At 37.4% G+C, this 17,695-nt stretch overlaps 1 non-coding gene across 1 annotated transcript; it reads right to left on the bottom strand.

The window, feature by feature from the left end:
• Positions 1-16,997: 16,997 nt before the first annotated feature.
• LOC131840081 (U4atac minor spliceosomal RNA) lies at positions 16,998-17,158 on the bottom strand. Its single transcript, XR_009357191.1, has one exon. It is a non-coding gene; the product is annotated as a U4atac minor spliceosomal RNA (small nuclear RNA).
• Positions 17,159-17,695: the final 537 nt, after the last annotated feature.

Here is a 17,695-nt window from a genome sequence, read left to right as displayed (position 1 = left end):
CCTTAAAGGATTCTGGAAGAAAGCTGAGATTTCTTTATCTTCTGGCCATGTTTTTGTCACTGCTGAAGACCTGCAACTCAAACCTGGAGAAGTGATTTTGATTTTTGGGGGTCCCTTTTTCCATCTATAGAACTGAGGATGATAAATATCATGAGTCGCTCCTCAAAGGGTTCAGTCCACTGCTATCAAAATATTACTCTTGTGGAAACTCAACACATAGATGTTGAGTTCCAGCAATTCTCTCCATCTCTAAGGAGCACTTTGGAAACCACAGAGAGGCAAGATTGGCACTCACCACGTCTAATAAGAAAGGCATGGAAGTGTGGTTTTTGCAAAATCCTGCAGAGTGGCATCTCTGTGGACCCTGTCACTCCATGTGGCACTTCATAGTAAGGCAAGCTGTGTGGGGAATGCTGGTGCCTGGTGAGGGCAATAATACTTAAGAGGATACTGGTTAAGAGCATGGATTCTAGGGGCACCTGGGTGGCTCAGTTGGTTGAACATGATTCTAGGGTCCAGGTCATGATTCTAGGTCATGATTCTAGGGTCAGGTCATGATTCTAGGGTCTTGAGATCAAGCCCTGAATCAGGCTCCCTGCCCAACAGGGAGCCTGCTTCTCCCTCTCTCACTCCCCCCTGCTTGTGCATCCTCTCTCTTGGTCAAATAAATCTTTAAGAACAAAAAGAGCATGGATTCTAGAGCCGGACCACCTAGATCAGAATCCCAGCTCCTCCACTGTATACTGGTTGACTTTTTATAATCTATCAACCTCTCTGACCCTTAGTTTCCTCACTTGTATAGACAATAACTGTACATACTTCAGAAGGGGACAGGAAAGACTAAAACAAAGAATGAAGGTAAAGTACTCAGCACAGTGCCTGAAACATGAGAGGCAACCTAAAATGTTAGCCGCTAATATTATTATAGTTTGATATTAATGAAAGCTCAAGCAACATGCCATGGGAAAGAAATTATAGAAATATTGGCCAGACTTGAAATCAGAAAGTCGAAGAAAAAATTTCTAGAAAAATGCCAAAATTATTTCACAACTATCAATTGCTTATTACTGCCATGAGGCAGGTAAGCTACCAATAACTGAAGCCCACAGACCATTGCTTAATTCCATTTCACCTGACATTTCCAGCCACTCCCCTAGTATTTCAATAAGCCCTGTAGGAAACACAAATATGCAGCCCTATGCTTCTCCCTTTGTGTCTAATCTTCTTAAAGTCAAGAAGCAAAATGAAGAGGTGAAAACGAAAAATGCTAATGGCCTGAACAGTAGTATATCTACACCCAGGGGTGGGGGGCTAGATGAAAATTTCCTCTAGCCATGGAAATGTCTAGGATTGAATCACCTGGGATAGGAAGCCTGGCACCTAGAAAGAGCTGTGAGGAAAGAGGGGTTCAGAAAGAACTTGCCAAGGACAGTGTCAAGTTTTCTGAGCACCAGGAATCAGCTTTGGCTTGAGGACCAAAGCTCATTAGTCATTGGAGGTCCAGAGATTATATGAGGTCATATAACAGAATCACCAAACTCACTAAGTGAGAAAATAAAGGAACACACTGGCAAAGATCATCCTCAAAAACACATCTCAGCCCAGAAATAAACGTAAGGAACTCTGTTCCAAGCAAGGGATCCAACTCCCCTTTGGCTCCAAAATGCTACCAAGAAATGAACCAGTAAAGAAACAGAAGTCCCAGCTTATGTTGTTTAGCAACACCTCCCAAATACTATTCAAACACAGCCTTTGTTTTCTGTTGCAGTTATTTAACAAAGTTAAATATCATTTTCAAGACAATGAAAAAATAAAAATATTAGAAGCCCTCCAAAAATGAAATTATATGGCCCACTCTCTAGATTTAGCAAACATCTTTCTTCCTCCCATGTTGTCCTTTATTAAAATCTAATACTAATGTGGGGTTAATGTGACAGCCCTGAGTACACAGATGAAGTTATAAAGGAAATAAGCTTTTATTACTTTTCCAAAGACAAAGCAATAACTTAGAATAACAGAATGATGTTAAACTTTCTACCACTTTCCACCCTCAAACTCTCTCCTTTTCTTTCTCCACATTACAGAAACATTTTCTTAAAAAAAAATTAAATCTCCATTTATGAGTTTACAATAGAGCCATAACTAAGAATAATCTCATATTTTTGTAACAACATCTTCCAGAGGCAGGGAAAACTGTCTTTGAAATTATCCCCCAACTTTAACTCAGTTTCTTATTTTCAAGTATATTAGGCTAACTGATGCTATATTGTTAGATGGGATTTCTCCCTCTTACCCACTCCCCTTAGCCACTTAACCACCAAATTCTTTTTTTTTTCTTTGCCTCCTGATTATCTCTCAGATTTGTCACTTCCTTTCAGTACTCCTCATATTTCAGATGCTGTCAATCTTCTCAAAGCCTCCTCCTAGCCCACTGGACTGGGATCCTTGTAACCCATCTGATTTCCTTTCTTCCCTGCTTAAAAAAGTCAACAACTTCCTATCACTTACAGAATCATGTCCCCACTCTTTGGCATGCCCCACTTCTATGTCTGTCTACTCTCTCCTCCATCCTCCTAACCCTCTCCTCCTTCCCTACTTCCCATCCTTGCACACAGATGCGCACACACCCCCTTAGCATGACCACCACCCATCATCAACATTTAACTCTTAAAGTTCTAGGAAGCCTGTGGTTCTTTGATCCTCCCATGCTATTGTAAACTCACTTCTCACTATCTGTGTCTCAATTACGCTTCTTTCTTGCTTATGGCATTTAACAAAGAGTTACATAGTTCTCATCATGCCAGGTCTTACTCCATGAGCTTTGTGAGTATTAACTTATTCAATCATTAAAACCCTGTGAGATGGATACTATTATTCTCCTCATTTTATAAATGATGAAACCCTGGCAAAGATCAGTTAGGAAACCTGCTCAAAGTCACACAGCAAGTAAATTGGTGGAGGGAGGAAAGAGGCAAGATCTAAACCCAGGCAGTCCAGCTCCATGTCTGCACCCCTCACCACACATGCACTGCCTCCTTTTGCCTCTTCCTTGCTCTGTATCAGCTCCTCTGCAAAGCCCCCTCTGAATACGGACCACAAGCGCACATCAACCCCACTTAATAGGTCTCATGAAGAGTCTTACTATATGATAACTATCACAACCTTTCTTCTCATTTTCGACCATAAGTGGCTAGAAGGCAGACACTATCATTCATCATGGTATCTCAGCACAGGTGCTCAATACCTGTTTGATGAATGACCCAATAAGGATGACAGATAACCTTATTATAGGTTCCATGGTTGGTATAAGGAGAAATTCAAAGGAAGTGGAAGCTAAGGATTATGTGGTTCTTTCAACATTTCGTGTTTCCAGCTAACATTCTATTAATGCCATAAATTGCAGGAAACACTTGCATGCATGCCTCTACCCCCATCCTCAGTTGCATAGATCGGCATGGTCTGATAGAGTGGTCTCAGATCCTAGAAATGCTCTCTATCTGCGTGGTCCCATGTGTTGAGCACTTGGCTGGAAAGACTGAGAAACTGAATTTTTTTATTTTACTTTATTTTAAATTTAAATAATCACAAGTAGATGGTAGCTAACATATTGTATAGTGCATGTCTAGACCATTTTCAAATCGTCAAGTGGCAGAGAATAGAGCAGTGAGAGGAATAGAAAGTGGGAAGCAGTTAGAAATATGCAAAGAACACATGGTGCTGGGATAGGAAGCCTGCCTGGTGCGACCGGAACTATGGAGTTTATTGGGACTTTCAAGGCCAAAAAATGGGACATTCCCAGGCAAACCAGAACCATTGGTCAACCTACTCAGTGCCTGGAAGGAACTAAAAGTATATTCCATGCAGGAACTCAGGAAACTGAAGCAGGAGGTGGAGCAGGAAAAACACTGAGTTTGGGCAAAGGTGAAGATAAAACTGTATGGTGAGCTGGTCACTGTCTTGGAAACCATACCCTCTTCAGATTTGCGTGTATCTACATATCCTAACACCCAGGTTCTAACACAGAAATTTCAAACAAATGTGTACCTGCTTTTTTTCAAATACATGTGCTTTATTTTACTGATCTGTCTCTTACCAGGGAAATCAAGACAGCAGCTATTCAAATGTCCTTGATCTGTCATTTACATTTCCATTCTCATCCCATAATCTGTTAATCTTTCCAGTATCTCAGTGCAAGGCTGAATTAAATTCCCATATTGAATCCCAACATGAAAGGCATTTCTTTGTGAGCAGCTCAATATGATGTTCTTCTAAATGACATTTAAAATGTTCGGCTCAGTAATGGAATGATAAAGAAGGGCACCCGGTGTTAGTACACATCGGTAAGAAGAACATTTTTTTTTATTAGTCAGAAACCAAAAAGATAGAACAAGATAATTAAAAAAGAAAAAGTTTATTCCTGCTAGACTGCCACAAGAGTATTATGACTCAAAATGTAATAGTCACTGAATTCCTACAGGAATCTAACTTCTTAAAAAGACATCAGACATCAAAGTCTGAGTCATGCCACATTAACCACCAATGGCCAAAGAAAAGTTTGAATACCACTGGAAAAGTTAAATATTAGACTTTCCCTGAAACATTTAACTCAAGAGAAATAGGTATTGCAGTTGCCATACCGACTTGTGTGCATTCTTTATAGGTTTCCAGACCAATCTTTGCTCCCCCCTTCTGTTGCTATGGTGACCCAAATAAATTCTCTCCTGAGATTCATTTCTCTCAGATGCCAATGCATCAGGTCAAGCAGACAGGCAGGCTAGCAAATAACGCACTGGCCTAAACATTCTCACACTCTCTGGGCAGCCACAAAGAGCTTTCCTCGACATATCACACCCTATCTCAACATGTTCAAAACTGTAATTCCATTACATTGAGAAAAAAAATTATTCCAAGCTTTGGTACTTCTTTTATTTGTCTAATAACAAGATGAATCCCTACACAAGGCAAAGCGTAAGAAGCTGAACATCAGAAATTCTCCTAACATCCACTTCCATCACTCTTATGCTCACCAGTAAGACCTGACTGATGGTTCTCAGTAAAATAAAGATAAAGGCAAGGACTTTCATAGTCCAACCTCCATACAGTACTAGCAGATATGGTATTTACTACTTAGAATTAGGGACAAGGGAGACTGAGGTATTAGCCCCAAAAATTCATGAAGGAAAAACATTTGGTTCATAGAAAATATGCAGACATAATTCTAGGGGAAAAAGCCTTAAAGCCTTTTTGTCATTAGAGATGTTACAGTTTAAAGCCTCTAGTGTTTGAGCATCCTCTCCCCCTGCATGTGTTAAATCTGTATTACATACAGTGCAAATATTTATCAAGATAGAGCAGCATACCAAGCAGCATTTAGGAGTGATGTATATATGTAACAGGAAGCAAAGTGATGCTACCCACATTCTCTAAAAATCCAAGTCTGTTAATTTTACCCAAAGATGTACAACATTTTGACCCCAAAACTAATACAAGGCACATAATAAGAAACGCAGAAATAAGAGTTGGGCATTCTACTCTAGGGCTATTAGGACATTAACACTTTCCCTCTGCCCATTAGTAATGCCTCACCACAACCCAGTAAAAGTTGTTACTGCCACTTTGGGCACAGAAGGATAAATTAACTTGTCAAAAGTCACACAGCCAAGAAGAACTTGTATGGGAGTTTAAGTCTTAGTTAAGTGCCTGGGCTTGTTACCCCCATGTTGTACTGTCCCTGTGGGTCCCCAGTACACTTGGATGAATCAGACCAACTAGAGACTTTCTACCTTGAAATGCCTCCAAATCACTATCTATCCTCCACCTCTAAACATACATGTGCTCACTCACTCTCTCCTTCTCATCCTCCCTTCTGTCTCTGTCTTTTTCCTAGCGCTCTGAGACCAGAATATCATTGCCCAGCTGTTTTCTGGGGAACTTAGCACTGCTAGAACACGACATTACTCCTCTACCATATTTGTGGTACAGGGCAGAAATGAAATTCTCAGGAGCCAGAGACTACAGACCAGAGGAAGTTTGCACTGAGCCTAGGGGAGCACACAGAGGTTACCACTGTCTTGGAAGACAGAGGTGAGACCAGGAAGCAAAAAACAAGCACATACTTTCTATTTCTATGTCATGGTTTCCCCGGAAGCTAGGGGAAAAAAAAAAAAAAAGGGACCCCCACACTTGTACACAGGGTACTCTGGCCAGACTATGAGGAGCAGATGATTCAACCAGAGGGCTGATAAATCACCATAGAAAACTATGAGCAAATAACAAGTGCAATGAGGCTAGAGATTCAAAGAGAAAGAATGGGAACGAGCAGAAGAGAGGGAGTGGGCCAATCCATAACTGGCCCTTTTGTGCCTGCCCCACCCAGGCTCTGAGTCCCTCCAGTGGATCCACCCACCAGGGCCTGCTGTCCCCTCCTGCTCATCCAACTCCATAGCACTTGCCTCTCTCCTTCCTCTCCAAGACAGGTTTAAACCGAGGTTGGTATTTTGAGGTCAGCATGGGTGTTTTTCAGTGACTTTTGAATACTATTAACCTTTTCTTATAAACCAGTGTCTTTCTCTTACTAAGAACTTAAAACTGTATATGCTGGAGATTCTTTGGTCTTGAAATGCCAGTTGGATTTCTTAATGGCCATCCATGCAAACAGACTATACATGAAGAAATCTGACTTATAGGCAGCTAACTTTTGGAGGGGAATACATCTACTCTATATATCAAGGGATATCTGTTTTTGACATCAGACATCCAAGGAGTTATGAACATTCATATTCCTCTCCAAAGGACAGCCAGGAATCTTATAAGCAGAGTCCTAGAATGACTCACTTATTAGCGTTTGCTGCCCAGGGCACAAAATGTCTGATCAACAGGACTTGGGATTTTGGATAACTGCCTCTTAAGTGGATTCAGCTCTTAACCTGGATTGCGTATTTTCCTCCTTCATTACATATGATTTAATTTCTCAGGGATTAAATTATTTTTGAAGTTCTTCTAAATGAAATGAAGAGTAAATAAAAAGATCTCTGACAAAAAAAAAAACTGAGTAATTTTATTAGGAATATGATAAATGTGATAGGTTGTAGTAGCCTGAAAATCCCATTATATGCAATTAAGGAGCTACATTAATGTAATTGTAGACTTCCTAGCATTTTAGCCCAGCACATACAGTATTTACAGATAATTGCATAGTAAGGGGGAAAATGCAAGCTGTGAGTCTAGCATGCACGTGACTTATGTTGTCAAATTAAAACCTGGTTGGGTTTCTCCTTGAGTTATTATCTCTAAAAAGCTTAATTTTTATCTTTTCAAGATGGGAAAATGCACAGGCATGCAAATGAAATATTTCCTGTTAAAAACCATACAAAGTGCCACAAAATTACAGGCACTATTAAAATAAAGTAATAGTCAATTGGATAATACTAACTCCAGATTTGTAACTCTTTGACTAGAACTTCACTGAACAAAGAATTCTAAGGCAAATTAGTATCATAAACAGTATGCAAGGATAAATAACTTACTTTTATGCTTATGAGATCTCCTATATGCACATTGTTAGCATAAAAATGGTCCTAAAGTAACAAAAGAGCCAATGGGTGACAGGTAAATACCACGGAAAAAGTGCTCACCTAGGCTGGAAGAAATGTGAATTCCTATTCTACTCTGTTGACAATAAATTACATAATCCTGAAAAAAAAAATTAAACACTCCACATCTCAGTTTCAATTATAAAACTCAATGATTGAAAGTTAAGCCACAAAAATCTCCTCAGTCTAGAAATTATCTATGTTATCTAACTGTTGAGGCAAATACTGGTAGGATGAATACTTTTCAACTATCAGGTTGAATTATTAATCTCAATTTAAAAACAGTGCTACATGTATTTTTAAATAGCTAAACTTCTCATTAATTTAAGTTCACCTACCTTCAGATATGATAGTGGAGTAACATGGACCAGACACTTGTGAAGAGTCAAGAACTATAACAGCCACTTCTATGTATACTGAATAGCTTCACTCTGTGGGGAAAGAAAAATACCAAATTCAGCTTGTGCGGTGCTAATTTTACATTAAAAGAGGTTATAATCATTCTGAACTCATTTAACTTAAATATGTGCCTAAGACCATGGTCATGATCACAGCGGTCATCATCCTAAAGCCTCTGTTGAATACTGGGTATAGCACTGAGTTTGATTGGCCCTTCATCCTCCAAAACACCTTATACAGTGTAGATAAAATGGCGTCTCTGTTCTACAGATGTACAGAGAAATAAACCTTGGAAAGATGAAGCTGGGCAACTTGCCCCAGGCCACCCAGCCAGCATATGCAGGAGCCAGGACTTGAACTCAGGTCAGACACTAAATCTAAAGCTAGGCACAAACCAGTTTGCACACACACTCAAGAATGATGTTATTCCCTTCTTCCCACTGCCCTCTAATCATTAAAGAGGTCAGAGGGAAGTGGATATATAATAAACACCCTCTATCTAATTTCTCCTGCCGAATTCATGAAGAATAAGTAACTGATCCAGTGTCTTCCCCACTCCTGCTCCTGTATGATAGAAAACAAATATTCTTGCTAAAGGGCTTGGATGGAAGCTATCAACAGGAATGAAATCTCAAATGATAGCTGCCCAGAGCCACACAGCAACACATTATCACTCATATAGTTCATGGAACATTCATTCATTTTCTTTAACATCAAGTTTAACTTTGCAGGAGGCAAGTTATGTTATAAAACAGCAAAAAAAAAAAAAAAAAGTCTGAAAATGTTGATATGATTGTCTATCTAGTGGAAGGGAGACAATTTGCAGCAAAATAATTGGTACATTTTCCCACTGCATTATGTTTCTCAAAACATGTTACTGTGGGAGGAGATTAGCTTCCCCTTTCTTCAGGAAGAAAATGACTTGTCTCCTATAGTGAATAGAACTGTCATTCTGAGAGCTGACAAATGCTAACAACCTTTGGAGGTGCAGTGTGCCAGCATCTAAAAAACAAATAAAATAAAATGAAGAATCCAGTAACCAAAGAAAGGTCATAAAAAGAAAATAATAATAGGGTAGGACCCTTAAATATTAAAAAAAAAAAGTATTGGAAATCTGCTTAATGTTAGAAATAAGTCATATACTAAAATGAAAGGAAAAAGAAATAAATAATTCTAAATTAAAATCAATTAGTTTACATTTTTATGTTAGATTCTATAGCACCAAATTAAATATAATGGATTCTATTCTATTTTGCTAAAAATACAGTTGCATTAGGAAGACAATTAATAGAGCTGATCACAGATGTTCCAAACAGTCATGATCAGAGCCAGAGTTGAGACCATCAGAGCTGAGGTAGCACTGTTCTATCATTTACTCTTATACCTTTGGTCCCATGATCCTGATGGGATTATTTTGGTGACAGAGAAAAACCGACCTGATACCGTAAGATGATGCTAGATGGATAAGGAAGGGGTCCTGAGAGGCCATTATACAGAGCTGACTGAGATTCTGGCAGATGATGCAATCAAAAGATGCTTCCGGTCAATCTTTGTCTCCCTTTCTCCTGTCAGAAAAGGCTCTCAAATAACGACATTTCTATGGCAGTACTTTCTTTTTGCTGTTTGTTATTTTCATCAGATAAAAATCTGTAACTGACAAAACTTAAATTTTTGTCTGTCAAGATAGAGTACTTAAATTATTGTTAAACTAAGTACATTCCCATATACTTAATCATCACAAAATTGGGGGGGCAGGTGCTGCTAAAAACCAATGTGTACGTTAGAAAAGGGAGTTTAAAACAATGTTAAGCACTGTTCTGTACTTTGTGAACATGTAAGCATTAGAGGTGGACAGGTCTTCAGCAGATATTCCAAAGGTCTGCAAAAGAAATGCAGTTCTTCACAAATAATCCATAACAGAAATACTAAGTACTTGATGTGTATGAATTTGCCCTTCACAGTTCTATGAAGTGTACTATGATCATCATTACTTTGAAGAAAAAGAAACAGAGGACTGGAAGATCTGAATATTTAGTCAAGTTGCCACTGATAAATGGTCAAGTTAAGATTTGTTAATTTTCTATTTGAAGTTAATGATTGTGAATTTTACATTGCTGGATGTTGGATATTTTTATATTCTTTTCTTGAGCTGTATTCTGGAATGTTATAAAGTTACTTGGGAAGAATTCATTTCTTTCAGATCTTGATGTTAAGATTTGCTAGGCATGACCAGAGCAGTGTTTTAGTGAAGGGCTAAGTATTCTTCATAACTAAGGCACAGTTTTTCAGAATACACTACCCGATGATCCATGAATTATGATGTTTTATGCTCTGGTTGGTGGAAAAAGAAATTTGCCCAGCCTTGTGTGAGCTCCTAGTATTATCCCTATAAACCTTGCAGGTGGTTCCTTCCCTGTCCTTAGTAGTTTCCTCTCATTAATGAGCAGGTTATCATACAGCCAAAGATTCCAGAGGAACCCTCTGCAGATTTCTGGAGCTCTCTCCCCATGGCCATCTCTCTTCTCTACAACATTCTACCTTGTAAATTTTGTTTCTGGCCTCCCAAGATTATTAGCTCTGTCATCTCACTCAAGGGATCTGCCCTGATCTACCTGAGTTCCCCTTGCCTACACCTTAGCCTGGAAACTCTCTAGGCAGTGACCAAGGGCAATTACAGACTCACCTTATTTGTTTCCCATAGCGCAAGGATCACAGTTCTTCACGACATGATGATGTCCAATATTTTAAAAGCTGTGTTACATATGGTTTCCTGACTTTCTAGTCATTTCAGAAAGGAAGGTAAATCTAGTTCCTTTCACTCCATTTTAGACAGAAGCAGATGTTCTCAAGCTCAGCTCTGAAGCCATGCATTCAGTTTTCAGAACCTGAGACCATAACTGCTAGGCTAGTTTTTATGAAGTAGTTCATACCAGAGAGGTTAAAAAACTAATGAACATAACCCCCCCCAAAGACAATTATTTCCTTCTTTTTAATACAGTTTTTTCCTAAAATACTATTATTTATACAGTAGTATTAGAAGGGATAGGAGAAATAGAGTCAGATCTTCTGTGAGTTAAGTATTTTCCACAAAGCTCAACCATCAGATTTTCCTCTGAGGGAATGCTTACTTCTTCTGGGAGCACTAGTCCTGGAAGATCATCAATAGAGATTTTTAAAAAATTGCATGTTGATGATATGGTAGGCTGGCTTAGCCTGTTAAGCATCCCACTCTTGATATCAGCTCAGGTCATGATCTCAGGGTTGTGAGATTAAGTGCTGCAGCAGGCTCCACGCTCAGCTGGGAGTCTGCTTGAGACTCTCTCTGTGTCTCTCCTTTTGCCCCTCACTCCATTCACATGTGCATGCTCTCTAAATTAAATAATTTTTTTTAATTGCATATTTCTCTTCATGAATCTTACATAAGTATCCATATAGAATATGAATGAGGGTCGTTACTAAAGTCTCTGACAATCAGGGGAAATCTAAGTACTGCAGACATATATCTCACTTTATCCAACAGATCTGTTCCTTTAAAGAGCCATGCCTGAATCATTATACTGTACAACTGAAACTAATATAATACTGTATGTTAACTATACTGAAATTGAAATACTTGAAATTTTAAAAATATGTAGAACATTAAAAAAAAGTTATGCTTAAATCAAATTTGAGCAAATTGAATGATCTCAAAAGCAACAGTGAAGCTTACTGTTTAAAACAATAATAATCTCTTTTGTGAACCAGATCAAAGTCCCCCATTGTCTTCATGGAAGCCTGCCAAGCCTCATAATTAAAAGTACATGTTTAGCCCAAAAAACAAATAATCCTGCTTAAAAAAAACAGGCAGAATCGGGGGCGCCTGGGTGGCTCAGTGGGTTAAGCCTCTGCCTTCGGCTTGGGTCATGATCTCAGGGTCATGCCCTACATCGGGCTCTCTGCCCAGCAGGGAGCCTGCTTCCTCCTTCTCTTTCTGCCTGCTTGTGATCTCTGTCTGTCAAATAAATAAATAAAATCTTTAAAAAAAAAATGGGCAGAAGATATGAACACACATTTTTCCAAAGAAGACATACAGATGGCTAACAGACACAGGATAGGATGCTCAACATCTTTTATCACTCACACCAGTCAGAATGGCTAAAATTAGCAACACAGGAAACAACAGGTGTTGGTGAGGATGTGGAAAAAGGAAAACACTCTTACACTGTTGGTGGCAATGTAAACTGCTGCAGCCAGTCTGGAAAACAGTACGGAAGATCCTCAGAAAGTTAAAAATAGATCATATTTAAACTATGATCTAGCAATTGCACTACTAGGTATTTACCCAAAGGATATAAAAGTACTGATTTGAAGGGATACATGCACCCCAATGTTTATAGTAGCATTATCAACAGCCAATTACAGAAAAAGCCCAAATGTTCCTCGACTGATGAACTGATAAGGAAGTGGTGTGTGTATGCATGTGTATCATTCATTAATTCATATATATATGTATATATATATATATATATATATATATATAGTAGAATATATTATATAACACAACATGACATATAGTATTCCATTATATATAATGGAATACTACTCAGCCATAAAAGTGAATGAAATCTCGACATTTGCAATGATGTGGATGGAGCTAGAGAGTATTACATGAAGTGAAACAAGTCAGAGAAAGACAAATACCATATGATCTCACTCCTATGTGGAATTTAAGAAACAAAAGAAATGAACATAGTGGGAAAAAAAAAGAGAGAGGCAAACCAAGAAACAGACTCTTAACTATAGAGAACAAATTGATGGTTACTGGAGGGTAGGTGGGTGGTAGAATGGGTTAAATTAGTGATAGGTATTAAGGGGGGGCACTTGTGATGTGCACCGGGTGTTGCAAGTGATGAATCATAAATTCTACATCTGAAACTAATATTGCACTGTGTGTTAACTAGCTGGAGTTTAAATAAAAACTTGGAAAATTTTAAAAAAGCAAAGCATATCAGAGAGGAGGTAGGTGGGGGATTGGATGAAACAGGTGAAGGGGATTAAAAGTACACTTATCTTGATGAGCACTGAGTAATGTACAAACTGCTGAACCACTACTGTATGTTAACTCTACTGGAATCAAAATTTAAAAAATTAATAAAAACAAATAAGGACACAGGTTTAAGAATCAGGCAGACCTGGGTTTAAATCCTGGCTTCCAAGCTATGCGATCTTGGCTAGGTCATTAAACTCATCAAAGCCTCAGATTCTGCCACAAAATAAGGATAAGAATACCTACCTACCACTCAGAATGCTGGGAGGATTTATAAAATCCCTGTAAAAATGCTAACCTCCAGAAATGTGCTTAGTGAAAGTATGATGCTTAGTACTGAATTAAAGTTAACTATCATTATTTCTCTTATCTAGAAAAATATAAAGTTAATATGAGAGAAAATAAGAAATAAGTTGTTATAAAATAGTTATTTCTAAATCTTTCTGCATATATGTTGGGTTTTAGTCTAATTTTTACTAAGATAAATATATTTAACATATTTAAATACCCAATAATTTCTTAGAAGATTTTTATAATTAAAATAATTCACCTTGGTATCACTCTCTTTAAATTTTCATTTACTTAATGTCATTCATTAATATTCACATGCCATGGTAGCTAATTCTGCAATGTTCATATACCTTCCTCAACCCACCACACCCCTGTAGTTACCATTTTCATCAACTATAAATATTCATTCTTTAATTATTTTTGTCTTTCTGACTTATGTGAATCAAATCCTTTAGCACTAAATATTCTCATCACTTTCCACAAATTTTAAAATTCAGATAATACTTCCCTCAGAATTACAGAAAATCAAAAACTGCAATGTCCTTAACAATCTATTATTTCTCATTCACAGCTAAACATACCTATTTGGACAGTTATATTATACTTCAGACTAGACACTTGTATCAGTCCATAGAAGCAGCCTTAAAATAACTGACCGATCAATCCTAGATGAGGAAGCATAATCATTTTTTTATAACTTTTCTTAGGATCCCTTAATACATCTGTGTTTAAGAATAAATTCTAAGTATATTTAGTATTTTAATTTGATAAATCTGGCAACCCTTAATATGTTTGAAATAGGCATATGCTTGTATATTCACAGTCTAGAAAAGGCTGTATGTGAACATAACTGTGTGAGCTGGTAGAATATTTAAAAGCCTGAAGGTTGTCAATGATACAAAGTATGAATATTTATGATATTTTAACACATCTTAGTGTAATTTCTCCTTCCCTAGTGATTCCAACAAGTTTTAATGCAACACAAATGTAAAATGTCACCAACTTATTTAAATACAACCTCCAAATCAAACACTGAAATGGCAATTGAAAGCAAACTTAGTTTTCATTTCTGAAATAGCTCATCACAAGATGCATCATTATTTTGTGTTAGTAGACTTTTGTAGCATCTAGCAGACAACAAGAGGTTCACACCAAAGCCAATTTCAATTAATTCAAGATAGAAAATTTCATGTGACACTATCAAACACTTTACCAGAATTGAGATAGATTACATCTACAATTTCACATTACTTTTATCTACTGATCTTATAGCTCTATCAAAAAAAGCAATCAAGTTTTTTCTGGCATGATTTGTTCTTTTTAAATTCCTATTTTATAATGTCCATTATCATTATCCTTATGTTTCATCAATGCTTGCAAATTTTCTATTAATGCTCATTCTATTCTTTCAATGTAGATTTACCTGTTTTTGCTAGATAATTATGTCAGTGTTGTTCATTGTTTTAAAGAACAATAATAATCATTAAGATAATGCTCAAAAAATTACTCCTCATATTTGGGTTGATAAAAGAATTCAAATCAATTCTACGAATACTTACTGCACATTTACTAATGGCTTATTACTCTGCCAGGCAATGTAGGGAAGACAGATTAGCAGAAGAAAACTTTCATCTGGAAGCCACTGATCTCATTGAGGAGATAAAATATAGACTAATGGGAATCCTGCATCATTGGTACCCAATGTTTTCAAACTCTAGTAGGTTAAAAAAAAATTATTAAAATTTGAGTTTTCATGCCTTATTTCCAGAGGTTCTGATTCAGCATTTGTGTTTTTAACAAGCATGTTATGTAAAATGGGGACATTTTATATTTGTGTTGCATTAAAACCAGGTGATTCCAGCATAAGCATTTTTTAAACCATGCTGGAGAAAAAATGATATGGACAGTCAAAAGTTAGAACTAGAATAGAGTTCTGCCATTATAGGTAACATCATACAAAAAGACTTCCCAACAGAACCAGGACTTTCAGGATATAAGACTAACAGAGTTCTTATACAACATTATCTGTACTAGCAGTGCTAGAACTGTTTTTGAAATATACTTGATTCACTGACAGAACCATGATCTGCTGCTCTTTGGCCAAATCAATTAGGCAATGGAGAAAACATTATAATAACTTGCCCGTGCCAAAATAAGCACGTTTCTCTGTCAAGGAGCTAAAATAAAATTAACACAGAGAAGCATTTATCTGGGTTGCTTTCACATTATATATTGGGTACATCCCAGAACATGGGAATTTATCAATATTTTAGTGACGGTCTAGAAAGCAATACTTAGAAGATAATTTCAGAGCCACCAGGAGATTTTTATCCCATGAGTAAGCCCTGTAATACTTCTGGGAAAGCCTGTAGTGTTAAATATGATTACTCTAGATTCATGAGGTATCATATAAAATTATTACTTGAATGTGTATAACTAAATTCCTTTCTCTGAATATCTCAGACCGGTCTACTGTATTACTTCATTCTTTGTGTTACATATGTGATACCAGCACAGCAGTCAGGGTCCAATCAGAAAAACAGTATTTAAAACAGAGGGATTTAACATAGGGGATTTTGTTAAACAGATGATGAAAGAGATGAATAACCAAAAGGAATAGTGAAGCAACTGAGAGATTAGCAGTACAGGAAATCTCTTCCTCCAAAGTCAGAAGAGGAGAGGTGTTTATATTTCCAGAGCCCAGGGGCAGGGTCACCTAACTAAAGCCAGAACAATGAGGCTAGTCTGGGCTGACTAAAGTAATACAGAAGCAGCCCCAAGGCAGAGAGAAGGATGGAGAAATACCCTGTTTTCTCCCTTCCTCCCACCCTCCAATCTCCTGCTAAGCGTCCCACAACTCAGCACAGCAAACTGTCAGCTGACAGGTGACCTTTGGAAACACAGTCAGGCCCCCTGCTTCTCAGAACAGAGCAGGAAAAGTATAAGAAAGTGGTTTGAGAGCAAATAAGCCAAGATCTAGGAAAGGTGGTGGTGATGGTGGTAGTTGTTATTATTATTTTATAGTATCCCTTTAAAACAGAGAAATTGAGTTTGCAAATGAATTTGAAATTTTTACAGACTCTCAACTCAGTGTTTCACTTATTCAACAGTGCATGCTGCCTCCAAATATACTGCATTTTATTCTCTTATTCTTTATCACTCTAGTTTGCTGTGATTTAAAATTCAGTGTTTGAATAAGCTTCATTATTCTTTTTATGATATTACTAAATGCAAATCCTTTCTTCTTACTCATCTCTCTTACCTATACATCAGGAGATATTCTTATTTCATTCCTGATACATTTTAATCACCCAGATATCTTTACTCCATATTTTTAAATGTACATTTCTAAGGAACAATCTGGTATTAAAACCATTTAGTTATCATAATTGTGTTCTCACTGCATTCATTAATGGAATTTTTGTGTCTAGTAATATCTATTCCCCATGCAGAATGCTACAGATCAGTCTCTTTAACCCATTTACCTAGTAAGAAGGATGTACTCAAAACGAAGTTTGCTACCTTCCCTCCCCCGCACAGAAAATCGATCATGCTAACTAAGCACTGCAAGAGCTTTATGTTTAGCAAAGTATTTTGCATTGTGTGTGTGTGTGTGTCTCAACAGAATGGCTTCAAGGACAAGAAACAAAGAAACACAATTATAGTATCTGGGGTTCCCTTCCACGTATTTATGCATAAATACATAAATGCAACATATAAATGATTTAACAGTTATATAATCATGTTCTCAGGACATACAATTTTCTTTGCCACAATTATCCAGGCGTTAGCAGTACTGCCCTCACTAGACGTTCATTGGACAGTAACGCAACCCCAAGAAAAGGATGGTTCACAATTATCCAAAAGAGATGATACTTCAGTTGATCCCTACTTTTTCTTAATAAGGCATTTCTACATATCAGGTTAGTCTTCTTACTAGCCACTCAACACTTCCATATTCAGTTTGGGCTCCATGATACCCCACACTCCACTAGCCATGACTTCTCTGTTCTCCCATGAGCTAAGTCCCATCTCCTTCAGGGAATTTATCGTAATGGGCCAGCCCTGAGGATCCCTCCTCCTCATGAACTCCTATTAAACAAGTATCTATCAATTAAATGTGTATTTATTACTTCATGCATGTGCTTTGCATCTTCAAAAAGTCCTTTAAATTCTTAGGGACAGGACCTGTAGCTTAAATCCCATAATATTGAAAAGTAATCAGCAAGTACTCAAAACATACTGAATACCACTAAGGTTCTATAATCAGTCCTGGAGAGGGGTCTCTGAAGTCACCGTAAGATGCTGGAGAAAAGGTAAAAAGGAATGATATTTTAGTGGAAATGTAGAATGGATAAGAGACCAAGTGACCTAGAAGAAAGCAGAA

Source organism: Mustela lutreola, chromosome 8 (genome assembly GCF_030435805.1).
Source record: "Mustela lutreola isolate mMusLut2 chromosome 8, mMusLut2.pri, whole genome shotgun sequence".
NCBI lineage: Eukaryota > Metazoa > Chordata > Mammalia > Carnivora > Mustelidae > Mustela > Mustela lutreola.
Note: the sequence above shows the minus strand (reverse complement) of the source record. Positions and strands in the feature narration are given on the sequence as shown.